The sequence below is a fragment of the Mustela nivalis genome, assembly GCF_964662115.1.
Source record: "Mustela nivalis genome assembly, chromosome: 11".
NCBI lineage: Eukaryota > Metazoa > Chordata > Mammalia > Carnivora > Mustelidae > Mustela > Mustela nivalis.
This window is the reverse complement of record NC_139030.1, coordinates 33,605,373-33,622,580: the sequence shown is the minus strand read 5'-3', so window position 1 is coordinate 33,622,580 and position 17,208 is coordinate 33,605,373. Positions and strand designations below refer to the sequence as shown.

Here is a 17,208-nt window from a genome sequence, read left to right as displayed (position 1 = left end):
AAACACTACTTCAGAAGACAAAGTACTGGTAACACCATTTTTGAAGAGTGTTGCACACAAGCTTCTGAGTTCTGTAAAAGCCTCTGCTGAAAACCCATGAAAGAGACCAACAGTAAGTCATTTCTATCAAGCAAGTACTGTAAAGAGAGCTGTTGGTCACATACAGATTTTTCCCATCCACAGGGCTTATGGGGCAAAGATCAAGGTCAGACATCCTTAATGGCCAACAAGAACCGCCTATGGCATCTCAGTCACGCACACTGGCTGGCTGGGCTGGGGACAAGAGAGCACATGTTTCCAATGGCAGATCACTCCCAGAGAGTTAAATTTGGTTTAGAAATGCAGGAATGGTCTGTCAGAGAGTGGGCAGATTCCACTTGTTAATGACGTACAGTTAACTCTAGACCAATGACCAGAGACAGAGTCCATGTATTCAAACAAGGGGTGCAGAGAGTAACAAAGAGAACAGAAACTGAGGCTTAAAAAGATAATTTCATTGAATAATACCATCCCACAGTCTCTCCCAACTGAGGAGGGAAAAAAACACACTCTATTGCCCAAGCTCCTAAGCAGGATAAGTAGAAACTTAGATGAAGCAGTAAGCCTTCCAAATTCTGGAATTTAATGATACCGTAAAAAACAAAAAGCAAATACACTGAATGAAAACAGCCTTTCAGAACATCCATCCACATGAGATCTGTGCTGGATTTTCAAACAGGAAAGTTCTATGGTAAAAGTGATTTGAAACATGGGTCGCTGCCTTTGGAGTAAATGATCAGAGAGCATTTCATGTTAAGTTCAGGTGGGGAATTTTTCAAGTATGTCCACAGTCAAGTGGAGATCAAAGAAGCACAATGAAAAGAACTGTGGACTGACTGACAATGACAACAGTGGTTGGAGCAGAAGTTCTCTTAAAAGGGCTACCTTGAAGATGAGGACTCAGACTTTGGAAGAACCAAGGTAACTGGCAATGGAAGGAATCACATGCAACATTCCTTAAACAAAAATCTATTGACTTATGGGGTGTCTGGGTGGCTCAGTGGGTTAAAGCCTCTGCCTTTAGCTCATGTCATGATCCCAGGGTCTTGGGATCGAGCCCCACATCGGGCTTTCTGCTCCGCAGGGAGCCTGCTTCCTCCTCTCTCTCTCTGCCTGCCTCTCTGCCTACTTGTGATCTCTGTCTGTCAAATAAATAAAATCTTTAAAAAAAAATTTATTGACTTAAAAGATACATACATACATACATATATACATGTATATGTAAGAACAATAGCTCCTAGTATCAGCCAAGTTTAGATGAAACAGATCATCTTACACACTGTAAGAAAGATGGGCTCCTGGGTGGCTCAGTGGGTTGGGCCTCTGCCTTCGGCTCAGGTCATGATCTTGGGATTCCAGGATCGAGCCCCACATCAGGCTCTCTGCTCAGCGGGGAGCCTACTTCCCCCCTCTGCCTGCCTCTCTGCCTGCTTGTGAACTTTCTCTCTGTCAAATAAATAAATAAAATCTTAAAAAGAAAGAAAGAAAGAGGGAGGGAGGGAGGGAGGGAGGGACAGGGTCACTGACCCACTGTGCTGAACTGCACCCAAAAAGGTAGTATCAGGATCTAAAATATGTATCCTTTGACCCAGCAATTCCACTCCCAGGAATCTATTATAATGAAAGGTATTTGTTTATAAAAAGCAACAATGTATAGATAAAGGACTCAATTGTAGCATGGATTAGTATAGTTAATAAAAGAAAAAATGGAAACAATCTAAATGTCTACTAATACAAAGTTGACTAACTAATGCCTGACATAAAGAACTATAATGATTCTTTCACTCCTGCATGCACAAGCATGTATTGAGTGACTGCGATGCTGAGCTTGGTTATAGGCACGGGAGTTACATTACACAAAATGTACAAAAATAAAACAACAACAAAAAAAAACCTAGGTCTTGTTGAGTTTATGTTCTAGACGTAATGCTTTTAAATAAATGTTTAAGGAGAGATTCCAAAAATAGCTACATATTTTTGAAATATATACACCTATCTATAAGACATGTATTTTTGTGTACAGAGAATGCTAGATGTGCCCTTAAATGTACCCGCCTTGCAACAGCTCTGAAGCCTCAATGGGTTCAGAACAAATGGGAAACCACTAGAGCACTTTTAAAATTTAAAAAACAACACAAGCCTGAGCTTTGGGATACACTAAGTGGATCTGATAATGGCTTTGAGAAAGTAGACACTAACTAAATGATCTTAATAACTTACTTAACATCATTAATGCAGTTTCCCTTTCCTCGACCATAAGAGTCCAAAGGAAAAGAAAACTGTCTCAAACATTGAGAAGAGAGAGAAATGTCTTTCTTCAAGAGGTGCCTGGAAAATAGTAGATGCTCAATAAAGATCTTTCTTGCCCTTTCTCCTCAGAATGTCTTGGGATTCAGAGCACTGCACCTCTCAATGTCTTCTCTCCTAAGTGATTATCCAACTTACAAGAAAATACATCCTTTAAAAACATTTCAGTAAATACTGTTGCTGGATCAAAGAACTTCTCAAGTATCTCTCCTCTCTCTCCCACCCACACAAAAAGCAATCCATCTTCTTTCCCTTTGCAACACTATCTTCATTCTTCTCAGCATGATTCTCTCTTCCCAAAAGCGACTGGTTTAAAAAATTGTTTTTAAAGATTTTATTTATTTACTTGGCAGACGGAGATCACAAGTAGGAAGAGAGGCAGACAGAAAGAGAGGGGGAAGCAGGCTCCCCACTGAGCAGAGTCCAATGCAGGGCTTTATCCTAGGACCCGGAGTTCATGACCTGAGTCGAAGGCAAAGGCTTTAACCCACTGAGCCATCCAGGTGCCCCTCACCTTTTTTTTTTTTTTTTAAAGATTTTATTTATTTATTTGACACAGAGAGAGAGAGATCACAAGTAGGAAGAGAGGCAGGCAGAGAGAGAGGGGGAAGCAGGCTCCCCATTGAGCAGGGAGCCTGATGCAGCCCAGGACCCCAGAATCAGGACCTGAGCCAAAGACTCAACCCACTGAGCCACCCAGGCACCCCCTAAAATGTTTGTTTTTTTAATTAAGCAGATATCCATAGCTGATTCTCACCTGTATTCTAACTGGGAAAACAGTCCCTTCCTCAAAAAGCCCAAAAGGACATCTGAACCAGGAAGAAATAGAACACCTGAACAGACCCATAACCAGTAAGGAGATTGAAACAGTCATCAAAAATCTCCAAACAGGGCTGCCTGGGTGGCTCAGTGGGTAAAGCCACTGCCTTCGGCTCAGGTCATGATCTCAGGGTCCTGGGATCGAGTCCCGCATCGGGCTCTCTGCTCAGCAGGGAGCCTGCTTCCTCCTCTCTCTCTCTGCCTGCCTCTCTGCCTACTTGTGATCTCTCTCTGTCAAATAAATAAATAAATAATCTTTAAAAAAAAAAAAATCTCCAAACAAACAAAAGCCCAGACCAGACAGCTTCTCAGGGGAATTCTACCAAACATTTAAGAATAAATTCCTATTCTCCTGAAACTCTTCCAAAAAATTGAAATGGAAGGAAAACTTCCAAACTCATTTTATGAGGCCAGCATCACCTTGAACCCAAAACCAGACAAGGATCCCATCAAAAAAGGGAATTACAGGGATGCCTGGGCGGCTCAGTGGGTTAAAGCCTCTGCCTTTGGCTCAGGGGTCCTGGGATCGAGCCCCACATCTGGCTCTCTGCTCAGCAGGGATCCTGATTCCCTTCCTTGCTCTTTGCGTGCCTCTGCCTACTTGTGATCTCTGTCTGTCAAATAAATAAAAAAAAAAAATCTTAAAAAAGAGAGAGAGAGAGAATTACAGACTAATATCCTTGATGAACACAGATGTGAAAATTCTCACCAAAATACTAGTCAATAGGATCCAACAGTACATTAAAAGGATTATTCACCACAACCAAGTGGGATTTATTCCAGGGCTGCAAGGTTGGTTCAACATCCACAATCAATCAATGTGATATAATGCATTAATAAAAGAAAGAACAAGAACCATATGATACTCTCAATAGATGCTGAAAAAGCATTTGACAAAGTACATCATTCCTTCCTGATCAAAACTCTTCAAAGTGTGGGGATAGAGGGTACATAACTCAATATCATCAAAGCCATCTATGAAAAACCCACTGCAAGTATCATTCTCAATGAGAAAAACTGAAAGCTTTTCCGCTAAGGTCAGGAACATGGCAGGGATGTCCATTATCACCACTGCTATTCAACATAGTACTAGAAGTCCTAGCCTCAGCAATTAGACAACAAAAAGAAATTAAAGGCATCCAAATTGGCAAAGAAGAAGTCAAACTATCACTCTTTGCAGATGATATGATACTATATGTGGAAAACCCAAAAGACTCCACTCCAAAACTGCTAGAACTTGTACAGGAATTCAGTAAATTGTCAGGATATAAAATCAGTGCACAGAAATCAGTTGCATTCCTCTACACCAACAACAAGACAGAAGAAAGAGAAATTAAGGAGTCTATTTCATTTACAATTGCACCCAAAACAATAAGATACCTAGGAATAAACCTAACCAAAGAGGCAAAGAATCTATACTCAGAAAACTATAAAGTACTCATGAAAGAAATTGAGGAAGACACAAAAAAATGGAAAAATGTTCCATGCTCCTGGATTGGAAGAACAAATATTGTGAAAATGTCTATGCTACCTAAAGCAATCTACACATTTAATGCAATTCCTATCAAAATACCATCCACTTTTTTCAAAGAAATGGAACAAATAATCCTAAAATTTATATAGAACCATAAAAGACCTTGAATAGCCAAAGGAATATTAAATTTAAAAAAAAGCCAATGTTGGTGGCATCACAATTCCGGACTTCAAGCTCTATTACAAAGCTGTCATCATCAAGACATCATGGTACTGGCACAAAAACAGACACATAGATCAATGGAACAAAATAGAGAGCCCAGAAATAGACCCTCAACTCTATGGTCGACTAATCTTCGACAAAGCAGGAAAGGATGTCCAATGGAAAAAAGCCTCTTCAATAAATGGTGTTGGGAAAATTTGACAGCCACATGCAGAAAAATGAAATTGGACCATTTCCTTACACCACACACAAAAATAGACTCAAAATGGATGAAGGACCTCAATGTGCAAAAGGAATCCATCAAAATCCTTGAGGAGAACAGGCAGCAACCTCTTCGACCTCAGCCGCAGCAACTTCTCCCTATGAACATTGCCAAAGGCAAGGGATGCAAGAGCAAAAATGAACTATTGGGATTTCATTAAGATTAAAATCTTTTGCACAGTAAAGGAAACAGTTGACAAAACCAAAAGACAACTGACAGAATGGGAGAAGATATTTGCAAACAATATATCAGATAAAGGGCTAGTATCCAAAACCTATAAAGAGCTTAGCAAACTCAACACCCAAAGAACAAATAATCCAATAAAGAAATGGGCAAAGGACATGAACAGACATTTCTTTTTTTTTTTTTAAAGAGTTTATTTATTTATTTGACAGAGAGAGATCACAGTAGGAGAGAGGAAGGGAAGAGATCACAGAGAGAGAAAGGGAAGCAGGCTCCCTGTTGAGCAGAGAGCCCGATGTGGGACTCGATCCCAGGACCCTGAGATCATGACCTGAGCTGAAGGCAGTGGCTTAACCCACTGAGCTACCCAGGCGCCCCTGAACAGACATTTCTACAAAGAAGACATCCAGATGGCCAACAGACACATGAAAAAATGCCCCCACATCACTCGGCATCAGAGAAATACAAATCAAAACCACAATGAGATATCACCTCACACCAGTCAGAATGGCTAAAATTAACAAGTCAGGAAATGACAGATGCTGGTGAGGATGCAGAGCAAGGGGAAGCCTCCTACACTGCTGATGGGAATGCAAGCTGGAGCAACCACTCTGGAAAACAGCATGGAGGTTCCTCAAAAAGTTGAAAATAGAGCTATCCTATGACCCAGCAATTGCACTACTGGGTATTTACCCTAAAGGTACAAACATAGTGATCCAAAGTGACACATGCACCCAAATGTTTATAGCAGCAATGTCCATAATAGCCAACCTATGGAAAGAACCTAGATGTCCATCAACAGATGAATGGATAAAGAAGATGTGATATATATATATATATATATATATATATATATATATATATAATGAATGCTATGCAGCCATCAAAAGAAACGAAATCTTGCCATTTGCAATGACGTAGATGGAACTAGAGGGTATTATGCTTAGTGAAAGACAACTATCATATGATCCCCCTGATATGAGGAAGCGGAGATACAACGTGGGGGGGGTTGAGGGCTAGGAAAAGAATCAATGAAACAAGATGGGATCGGGAGGGAGACAAACCATAAGAGACTCTTAATCTCACAGAACACTGAGGGTTGCTGGGTGGGTAGGGTTGGAAGAGGGTGGTGGGGTTATTGACATGGGGGGGGGGGTGTGCTGTGAAGTGTGTAAACCTGGCGATTCACAGACCTATACCCCTGGGGCTAAAAATACATTATATATTTATTTTAAAATTTTAAAAATTTAAAAAAAAAAAAAAAAGGAAGAAAGAAAGCTCAAAAGGTCAGCAAGTGCAACTTGTCTGAGGTAACTGGAGGACCCCACCGGCCAGGGCAGGCTGCAAGTCTTAAACTGACTACAGCAACCTTACAACTTGCTTCTACTGGAGCTTTTCCCTTAGTTCACACACTTTGCTTCATAGCACAATAAAATCTTCCAGTACAGTATCTATTAGATAGTTGCAATCATGAAAATAAAATACAGCAGCACAAAGGAAGCTCTTTTGTGGGCCCACTGCCATCTGGGAAAAAGAATATTCTAGCAGGGAATCTGCTAAGAAGCTAATGAAAACCCAGAGCCTGTGGGAGCCAGAGTTAGCATCCAGCAGCAAGGCTCTACCAAAAGCCACAGGATTTCTTTCATTGAGGCCAGGGCCAGAGGAGCTTATGGAGTATTAAAAATAACATTTCTTATAACTCACTACCTTTATACCATGTTTTATAAGATACTTTCAGGAACTTAGCACCAAGATGAGAACTGTATCTTCTGAAGGAATGCTCGGTTTAATCTATGCCTATGAGAACTGTGTAATCGATCTATTTTTCTTTTAGCTTTGGTTACCAGGAAGTTCAGAACCAGATATATACCTTCATTCATTCATTCACTCATCTCTTCAATAAACAGACACAGAACCCCATTACATGTCAAGTATCACACAAAGTGCTGGCAATTCTGAGCTCAAGGACATGGTCCCTTTTTTCCAGAAAGCCTTGGACAGATACTGAATTCACAAGTGCCCATAACCATGATTGAGACATACACAGTACAGTCAGAGCTCAGAGGAACTGCACCCCATGCAGCCGGTTGGCAGGAATGGTGGGGCTGCCAGGGGGAGGAAGGGCAGGGGTTGGAAGATGGCAAGGAAAGAGAAATCCAGAAAAATGCCCCTTAAAAATGATATATTAGCTCTGCTCTTGGTAAATTAGCTCTCATTTGATTTCTGATGCTTGATTCTTTTAAAATGTTTTAAACTTTCATAGAAATAGATTGAAAAATCCATATTTATTCATTCATAAGCATGTTTAACTGAACCATATCCTCTTTACCTAGAGGACCCCTCAATATTTACAAAATACAGCTTATAATGGGGGAATTACAAGGGACCCAGGGCGGGGGGTGGAATCAGATATAACTAGGAGTAATCTGCTTTGAAGAGTTGATTCTTGAATATCTTGTGAATATTTTCCAGGATTCCAAAATAACTTTGGTTTAAAAATTCGAAGGCATCCTCTTATTAATTCTTCATATCCCTAACTTTGTCTGCCTCACTACTGTTGACTATAGTATGCCAGCCTCAAAGATCTTGATTTGATAGCTCTGGGCCGGTGGACAGTGACTGACAACAAGGATTAACGATACGGTTTCTAGATGGATCCTGGCTTACGTCCAGATTTGGCTAATGCTAAACCAACGCATTCCTTTGCCTCCCCCTATAGCAACACTTCCCTGTACCGCAGCATACACTGTGAGAGAATGGGGTTGCTGGCACAATTTCAAGTTATATCATTGATTCAAATCTATCCCCAAGCAAACCTGCTTTTATTTCAGATGAACACTTTCTAGTGGTCTGAAGTGCAGGGGCAGTAAAACAATTGTACATTTATGTAGCATTCCCATCCCCAGAGGAATAGTTTCCTAGGCCTACAAATACCTAAGAGGTAATAAAGAGTTTCATGAGCTGGAGTCTCCTTTTTGTCTATAGTTTGTTTTTTGTTTTTTTTTGTTGTTGTTGTTTTTAAATCAGAACTCCATGTAATAGATAACGAATCTGGTGCTTAACAGCAGCAGCCTTAATAAAGTATATTGCATGCATAATTCTCACTTAATAGTAAGTACTGCATAAACCTATGGTAAAAATGGTAATATTCAGCTTGTATATAAGAAGGAGCAAGAAAAATAAGTTGGGCCTTCAAGGAAGGCTGCAGGGAGATGCTGACTAAGTACATCCTTGGACTTCCTCTGCGCAGACATTCTCCATCTGATATCCACAGGGCTTCCTGCTTCCCTTTATTCCTTCCACTCTCTGCTCAATTGTCTCCTTATCAGAAAGGTCTTTCTTGACCATATTTCTTTACAACAGCAATCCCTGTACTCCTTAGCCCCTTCTCTACTTGCTTGTTGCTTTTTTCCCCCCATTTATTTGTTTGTGCATAACACTTACTACCACCAGAAACAGGTTCATTTTCTCTCTTCCCCAAATCTAACATATGCCCAGAGAGCGGGCTCGGTTTTGTTCAATATTGCATCTCCAATACACCTAGCACCAAGTAGGCATTCAATAAATACGTGATGAATGAATGATTTTTTTTAACTCTTTCCAATCACTCACATTCCATCCCAGCATCTCAATAGTGAAACCAAGACAGAAAGATGGTAGAAATCTTCCCAACATCCTCTTCGCCCTTATTCCAGCAAAGAACAGCACTCTACGAAAAAGTCAAACTTGATCCAAACAAATGGCCCAAGAATCTGTGAATACTGCACCAATATATATAGAAGTGTACCTTACAGAGCAAGAACTGAATGAATTTTGACTTCGTGGCTCTGACACTGTTAAAAGGTGCCCACTTTGCATGGTTCCCAAACACGTTCTCCAAGAGTTTATCCAAAAGAGGAAAAATCAGCCACTATGTCTACTTACCACCTTAAAACGAGACCAGTGTATACCAACTATATCAGCTCCAGTCCACCACCTAAGTTAAAAGGACAGGGGTAGATACTAAGACCAGAGAATACCGTGGACACTGGGCATGCATGAATTTCATTAAATGGACCACAGAGTACCACACAGCACCAGTTCACAAATGCTACTTGGCACTTCAGAATCTCTCCAGCACAGTCTCTCCGAATACGAGACTGTAAGACCATTGAAGTCTTCAGTGTAGCTAAGAGGAAGCAACCCAGATAAACCAAGAGGCTGTGAATCACTTAAATCACAGGAGATCTAGAACTTACTAAAAACAGAACAATGAAATATAACTAAATAAGCAGTAAAGTGTCTGATCCATAATTGCCCTTGGTTCTGTTGCTACAAGTACACATACCAGAGAAAAAATTTTAAGAATGAATAAATAAATAAAAGCTTCAGTCCACAGAAGCTAAGGGGCTCTGGGTAGACCATAATTCTGTCTCGGTATTCTGTCTTGACGTTTGCTACCAAAGTGTTCTACTAAACTGCCTGCCACGGAGCAATGAAGCAGAGCCCTAGTAATTCTTCCAACAAGTTACTGAGATTGAAAGGCTAATTTAATGGGGCAGGGCCAAGTGCACTTAACAAACCACACATCTGTAAGATGGAAATACGTTGTCCTCATCTTTAGCGGTAACTCTCTTCCCTAAGTAGCTCTCCAGGAGTTCTGAAGCTTTTCCCCTTCCCGGTGTGCAGCTGCCAATGAGTTCACTTCCTTCTGCACAAAAGAGGCTACCAAAACGGCGGCGGGGGTGGGGGGTGCCCTGGACCCACTGGAGCTTCAGTGAATTGAGAAATCTAAGCCACATCTGATCCCATCCCTGAAGAATGCGTGGACTCCTGTTCTCCATGTTAGTAACCTATATACCTTCCCTAAGTCCCCTTCTCCTTGCCCAAATGGAAATCAAATCATGGAATCACATGGATGGGGAACACGTTTCCACGTCATGCTTTCAGGTGTAAGTCCATGCCAGGCCACCTGGGCTGCCCTGAGAAAGCTGCTTCTATTTGCTGTGCATGGAGAGAGTCCAGCACAGCCCGGAAAGAGTTTTCAAGACGTCAAAAAGATGAACTCCATTTTAGACATGGCTATTCTTTTGATGTAATGAATCAAACTCTGGTCTGGCCAGCTTTATGTGATTCTATGCCACACAGCTCTGACTTGCCCAGGATTACATTTCTAGAAAAGGCAGCACAACTATATGGAAAGCCCCCACGATGCACGGCTTTGCTCAGCCACTCACTGCAGCTCTGGGCTCATCACTTCTCACTTCCTGGTCTCAGTTTTGCCAGCTCTAAGACAAAAAAGGAAGACCAAAATGATACCTGAGACTGCAGTCTACCTTCATATCCTCTGGTTCTGTGGGGTTTTCTGGGATGTCTCTCTTTGAAAGTAGTATTTTAATCATCCATTCTTTCTGGCCTTTCTGGTTAGCCTGTATTCATCCCTAGAGACTTTACTAGTCAGCTGTCCTTTGTCTTGTGCTGGAGAATATTCTGTGTGACCCTTCAAGTCACATAAGAGACTGACTTAGGACACATGCATACTTTCTTTGGGGAGCCTGCAGATAGGTCCTTTCTAACCCTTGGCTCCTAAACTCTTGTACTCAAGACTAGCCTTTAAGTCATTAGTGACCTTCCCAGAATGCTTTGCTCGTCTCTCCCTTCTCTTTATATTTCTTGCATTTTCTCATCTACTTTGGTTTTTCCCCTCCTCCTTTCTCATCTTTTTTCACTGGGTCCTGCCAGCCCAACTAAAGAGATATTTAGACCCACTGGGAACCTGGAGGAAGAGAAGAAATCGCTGCTTATCTTCAATGAACAGAACCACGAGATTAGGACTAAAAGCTATTTGAAGCACATTCATGTTGACAACTTTAAGAAAGCTATAACATAAAGCCATAGGAGATGAAATGAATTCTGGATTGCAAATGGACAGCAACAACTACCTTCATGTTGAAACATTCTAAGACACTGCTTTGTGTCCAAAGTTCTTTGATAGAAAGTCGATGATTACAGTAAGATACAGAAATCACAGAATTTAACCAATGTGCCAGCAGCATAATCCCAGAGATTAATGAAACTCCAGATCACAACCGGTTCACATATTTTTGTTAAGCAGGAGTGGCTCGTGTGGTGAGGATTTGTAGTTCAATCAAATTATCCTCTCTACATCCACTTGTGAATATAATACTCACAACATCCATGTGATTAACCAAAGCAGCCTAGTCCAGGAGGGTTGCCAATGGTAAGCAGCAATGTGGCCTATCTAAACAAACGAACATGGAAAGGTATCATTATAACTGAAGTTGCAGACATTTGGGATATAAGTTTTCTAAAGTAGGAAACTTTAGGCAGGGGAGGAATCCTAAGGCAGTCCTTAGGCTCAATATCCTTTCCCAGCCACACACACCAGGTGCAAGGACGCAGACTTCATACAGCATCCTCCTGTCCCCAGGTAGAAAGATCTGGTGGGATGCAGATGAAGTGAATGCAAATTTTAAGCAGTGAAAGGACCAGGGAGGAGGAATACAGGGGATGCTCCTCTCCCCAGTCATGGAGAATTACTTCATCTGGCCCTGCTGTAACTCAGTGGGACCAGGCCCCCTTCCTCTTCCAGAGGCACAGACCTTTGGTTTCCTGGCAAGCACCTTAACTGTGTCTCCAGGTGTGCAACAGAATTTGCCAGGTGCCTAGGATGGATGACTAACCCCTGTCCCTCCTTGATCAATCCCTTTGTGGGTGTCTGCCTAAGTAAACTCCTTGGGATGGATACAGGACGCAAGCCAAACCACTCTGATGTCCAAATTAAAGCACTTTTTGACTTCCCCCCTCCCCCACCTTCAAAAAGCATTTAATTTTTTTTCCCCCTAGAACAATAGGATCATAATACATCTGGAAATTTGCCAGTTTGGCAGCAGGGTCTGGAGGACGGATCAATAGAGCAGCACAAACTACATCCTGAGCAAGAGTCTAAGCTCTGGGCTGGGTCTGGGGTAAATCCAAAGCAGAGAAAGGCAAGGCTTAAGGGGTGAAGGAGCAGGGTTGCCCCTGAAGTCCTGTTCTGACAGACCTCTCAAGGGCATCCAGGGAAGTGGGGGATGCATTCACTCTATTTGAGCACAAGGCTAACAGCACCCAGGCTCCTGGACCAAAGGTGAGGGCCTGGGATGGAGCAGAAGTGGAAACCTGGGGGAGTAAAAAGAAACAAAAACAAAAAGTCACCTCTTGGGTGCCTGGGTGGCTCAGTGGGTTAAGCTGCTCCCTTCGGCTCAGGTCATGATCTCAGGGTCCTGGGATCGAGTCCCACATCGGGCTCTCTGCTCAGCGGGGAGCCTGCTTTCCTCTCTCTCTCTCTGCCTGTCTGTCTGTCTACTTGTGATGTCTCTCTGTCAAATAAGTAAATAAAATCTAAAAAAAAAAAAAAAAAGTCACCTCTTTTTTATTTTTTTTAAGATTTTATTTACTTATTTGACAGAGATCACTAGTAGGCAGAGAGGCTGGCGGTGGTGTGGGCAGTGGGGGGGTGGGGTGGGAGCAGCCTCCCTGCTGAGCAGAGAGCCCAATGTAGGGCTCGATCCCAGGACCGTGAGATCATGACCTGAGCCAAAGGCAGAAGCTCTAACCCACTGAGCCACCCAGGTGCCCCAAAAAGCCACTTTTTTTCACCAAAGGAAGAACAATAATGAGAAGCACTGGGACCATGACAAAAGAAAGATCTAACAATGCTTCTCTTCAGCATGCTAGCCCTCAGTGTGTCAGGTACCTGTCTCTGTATCTCCTTCTCCCTCCTTCCCTGTTACCCCAGCCTTGCTGCCAAGTCCTGAGCTGACATCCACTCAAGAGTCAGCACACACAGAGCTCCTACTGGCACCAGGCATGGAGTTAGAAATGAAGGACACATGGAACCACGAAAGACCCTGAATAGCCAAAGCAATGCTGAAAAAGAGAAGCGTAGGTGGAGGCATCACAATTCTGGACTTTAAGCTCTATTACAAAGCTCTAATCATAGAGACAGTATGGTACTGGCACAAAGACATATAGATCAATGGAACAGAAGAAAAGCCAGAGATGGTCCCACAACTTTATGGTTCACTAATCTTCGACAAAGCAGGAAGGAATATACAGTGGGAAAAAAGGATGATCTCTTCAACAAATAGTGTTGGGAAAATTGGACAGCTACATGAAGAATGAAACTGGACCACTTTCTTACACCATCCACAAGAATAAATTCAAAATGGATAACAGACCTAAACATGGGACAGGAAACCATCAAAACCCTAGAGGAGAACAGAGGCAGCAACTTCTTTGACCTCAACCATAGTAACTTCTTACTAGACATGCTGCAGGAGGCAAGGGAAACAAAAGCAAACATGAACTATCAGGATTTCATCAAGAGAAAATCTACTGCACAGCAAAATAAACAATGAAACTAAAAGGCAACCAACCGAATGTGAGCAGATATTTGCAAGTGACATATCTGATAAAGGGTTAGTATCCAAAATCCTAAAGTACTCGGCAAACTCAACACCCAAAAAACAAATCCAGCCAAGAAATGGGCAGAAGACCCAAAGAGACATTTCTCCAAAGAAGATATCCAGATGGCTAACAGGCACTGAAGAGATGCTCAACATCACTCATCATCAGGGGAATACAAAACAAACCATGATAAGACACTACCCCACACCTATCAGAAGCGTTAAAATGAACAACACAGGAAACAACAGATATCCGTGAGTATGTGAAGAAAGGGGAATTTTCTTACACTGCTGGTGGGAATGCAAACTGGTGCAGCCAATCTGGAAAACAGTATGGAACTTCCTCCAAAAGTTAAAAATAGAACTACTCTATGACCCCGTAATTGCCCTACTAGCTATTTACCCAAAGAATGCAAAAAATATAGATTCAAAGGGGTACATGCATCCCAAGGTTTACAGTAGCACTATCAGGAATAGCAAACTATGGAAAGAGCCCCAGTGTTCATAGTGTCCACAGCCTGATGAATGGATAATGATGTGATACATACACAGAGAGAGAGAAATGTTACTCAGCCCTCAAGAAGAATGAACTCTTGCCATTTGCAATGACACGGATGGAGCTAGAGTATACTATGCTAAGTGAAATCAGTCAGAAAAAGACAAATACTGTATGATTTCACTCAGATGTGGAATTCAGGAAACAGATGAACACATAGGAAGGAAAGGTGGGGTGGGAAGAGCGAGAGAGGGAAGCAAACATAAGAGAGAACAAAATGGGGGTTGCTAAAGGGGATTTGGGTGGTTAACAGGCTAAATGAGTGATAGGTATTAAGAAGGGCACTTGTGATGATGCACCCTGGGTGTTATATGTAAGTAATGAATCACCAAATTCTACTCCTGAAACCAGTATTACAAAACAGGTTAACTAACTAGAATTTACATAAAAATTAAAAAAAAAAAAAAATGAAGGACCTGGAAGAATTCTAGGGGTTCTCTGCTCTGAAGATACAAAGTCCAACAGAAAAGCTGGATAAATCCCACTGGGGTCTCCTCTATTTCAGCATGAGTACCACCAGCTAAGGATCCTTGCCAATGTCATAGGAAAGGGTGTGGCTCTGTCAAGCCCTCAGCACTCCCCACTCCTCCTTTCAAAGGTATCTTCCCCTCCCCAGTAGATAGCCTTCCTATTACACAACTGGATTTACATTCCCTTGATTCAAAGATTATCTCCAATTGAAAGCCAGGAGGAAGACATTCATGATTCTCAGTGATTTACACTTCTGAAGGAAGGAGTTAACTGTACCCATCCCAAAGGGAAGATTTTCAGACAGAGAATGTGAGGGTATGCAGAGAGCAGCCCAGGCCTGCCATCTGTCCTGACTCCTTCAGGCCATGCTCTTAAGAAATACCCTGCTGGGATGCCTGGGTGGCTCAGGTGGTTAGGCAGCTGCCTTTGGCTCAGGTCATGATCCCAGCATCCTGGGATCGAGTCCCACATCTGGATTCTTGCTTCTCCCTCTGCCTGTCACTCTGTCTGCCTGTGCTCACACACTCTCTCTCTCTGACAAATAAATACAATCTTAAAAAAAAAAAAATTTAATAAATACCCTGCTTGCTATAGTTATATATTCTCAAGCTTGAGAAATCATAATGCTCTAAGTAATCCCACATGCAATAATTCTTATATTTGTTTCTTTATGGGAGTCTTAGAAATCTAGAGGAGATAGCTTTTTTAGAACTTTCCTAAGCATAGATTTTGGTCTTGGTCCTTCTTGCCCTGCATGTACCCAGTAGATAGCCAGCAGAAGACCTCCTTGTGTTGAAGAACATATCCAGAGATTTAGGAAGCATACAACAGCCCCCAGATTGCTATTCATCCAATCAGTATGACATTTCAATCAATCAGGAATTATCATTTTTCATCCGGAAAAAGATGCGATTCCCCTGGTGAGTTTTCCCTTCCTCTCATTTGTGAGGTTAAGGTAGGTGGCCTATGTGATTCTCATCAGATTTTCTTCTGGAATATAATCAAAAGAACCAGAACACTAGGCAAGATTAAAAATAAAGCCATCTCTCAAGAGAAAAGAAAAGGGAGGTGTTATGTTCTCTGGCATGTCCTTAAGCATCTGAGCAATGGATAGATATGTAACCTTCTACAACCCATCTTGTTGCTATTTTGTCAATACAAGTGGCTCTGTAATTGCCTTCAGAAATTCTGACTTGTTTTAAAACGTTATTTTTGAAAAGAAAAAAATTAGGATATGTTTCACATTCAAAGACCCTATTACCACTCTTCACTAAGAACACAGAGTACCTTACCCATTCCTTCAAAGGACTGTATCCAGATGAGGCAAAAATGCTACGTATTAGCTTAACACCAAATAAAGCACTGTTCTGTCTCCACTTCCCATCCTTGTGAGACTCTCTCATGTAATCATAGCAGCTACTCATCAATAATATGAAGGGAGATGCAGTACCAATGATTAGAACCAGGACAAAAAATCAGTTTCCAGAAAATATCCCTAAAGTCCATGATTTAGATCTATAACTTAAACTGAACAACTTGCTCTATTTAGATTGGTCTACCAGGAGATTTCAAATGCTATCTTAAGGTTTAATTTTTGTGTCTGCATTCAATAAAATCTTGCAGGGGAAAAAAAACAAACAAACCTACATGCTATATCCAAATCCCTGAAAAAAATATCATTCAGTTACAGAAAAATTTTTCATGGTAGGTATAACCAGGTATAAAAAGAAAAATGAGACACAAACCTAATTTTCAAGAAGCAAATGATGCCAATACCTTATCTAAATGGAAAGAGCCACTTGAATAATGGGTTATATTTTTTCTTCTAAATAAAGAAATCAGTTGCATGACACAAGTTAGCTGAAAATATATCTTATAAAGAAATTAAATACTTAAATATGGGATCCATTTTTTCCCCCTAAAAGAAATAGTCTTTGTCATACATAATACTGTATTTTGAAGAAACACCTTTGACCAATGACCCCAGGGTTATCAGTAAAGAAGAGCATACAGAAAGTAGTATGTGAAATGCTGGGTGATGGGGACACTATCATACCCCATGTTGGGTCCCCCAATAATGGGTCCATGGTCAAAGGAGCAAGACTGATACAAAGTTAAAGTCAAGCAAAGCTTTATTTCCCGTCAAGCATCCAGAATCAAACCGACCGTCAAACAGACAGTCGGGGTCGCCCCTTACAGAGAGGGAGACCGCTCCCTGCCCCACAGACTAACTTTTATAGAGCAGAGGCCATGTGGTTGAGCCTGACCACACACAGGTGGCAAATGATATTGTAACACACAGAGAAAGCTGCACAGTCATGCTAGGTCACACATGGTGGCCAATTGAATTACAATTCACCCTATAGTAGCTATTTGAACTAGCCTATCAACTTAGTCATAATTGGTGCCCAAAATGTGGGGCCCA

The 17,208-nt window shown here is 41.6% G+C and overlaps 1 protein-coding gene across 17 annotated transcripts in view; it reads right to left on the bottom strand.

Moving 5' to 3' along the window:
* The window catches only part of LYPD6B (LY6/PLAUR domain containing 6B), a 177,741-nt gene that overhangs the window by 77,076 nt on the left and 83,457 nt on the right, over nucleotides 1-17,208 (bottom strand). For 2 of the 17 annotated variants that reach the window (XM_082690925.1, XM_082690917.1), the window contains exon 1: nucleotides 11,477-11,547. The exons of the other annotated variants lie outside the window; for them this stretch is intronic. The gene's annotated coding sequence lies outside the window, so the exon portion shown is untranslated. Of the gene's footprint in view, nucleotides 1-11,476; nucleotides 11,548-17,208 lie in introns of those variants that run through there. 17 annotated transcript variants of the gene reach the window in all.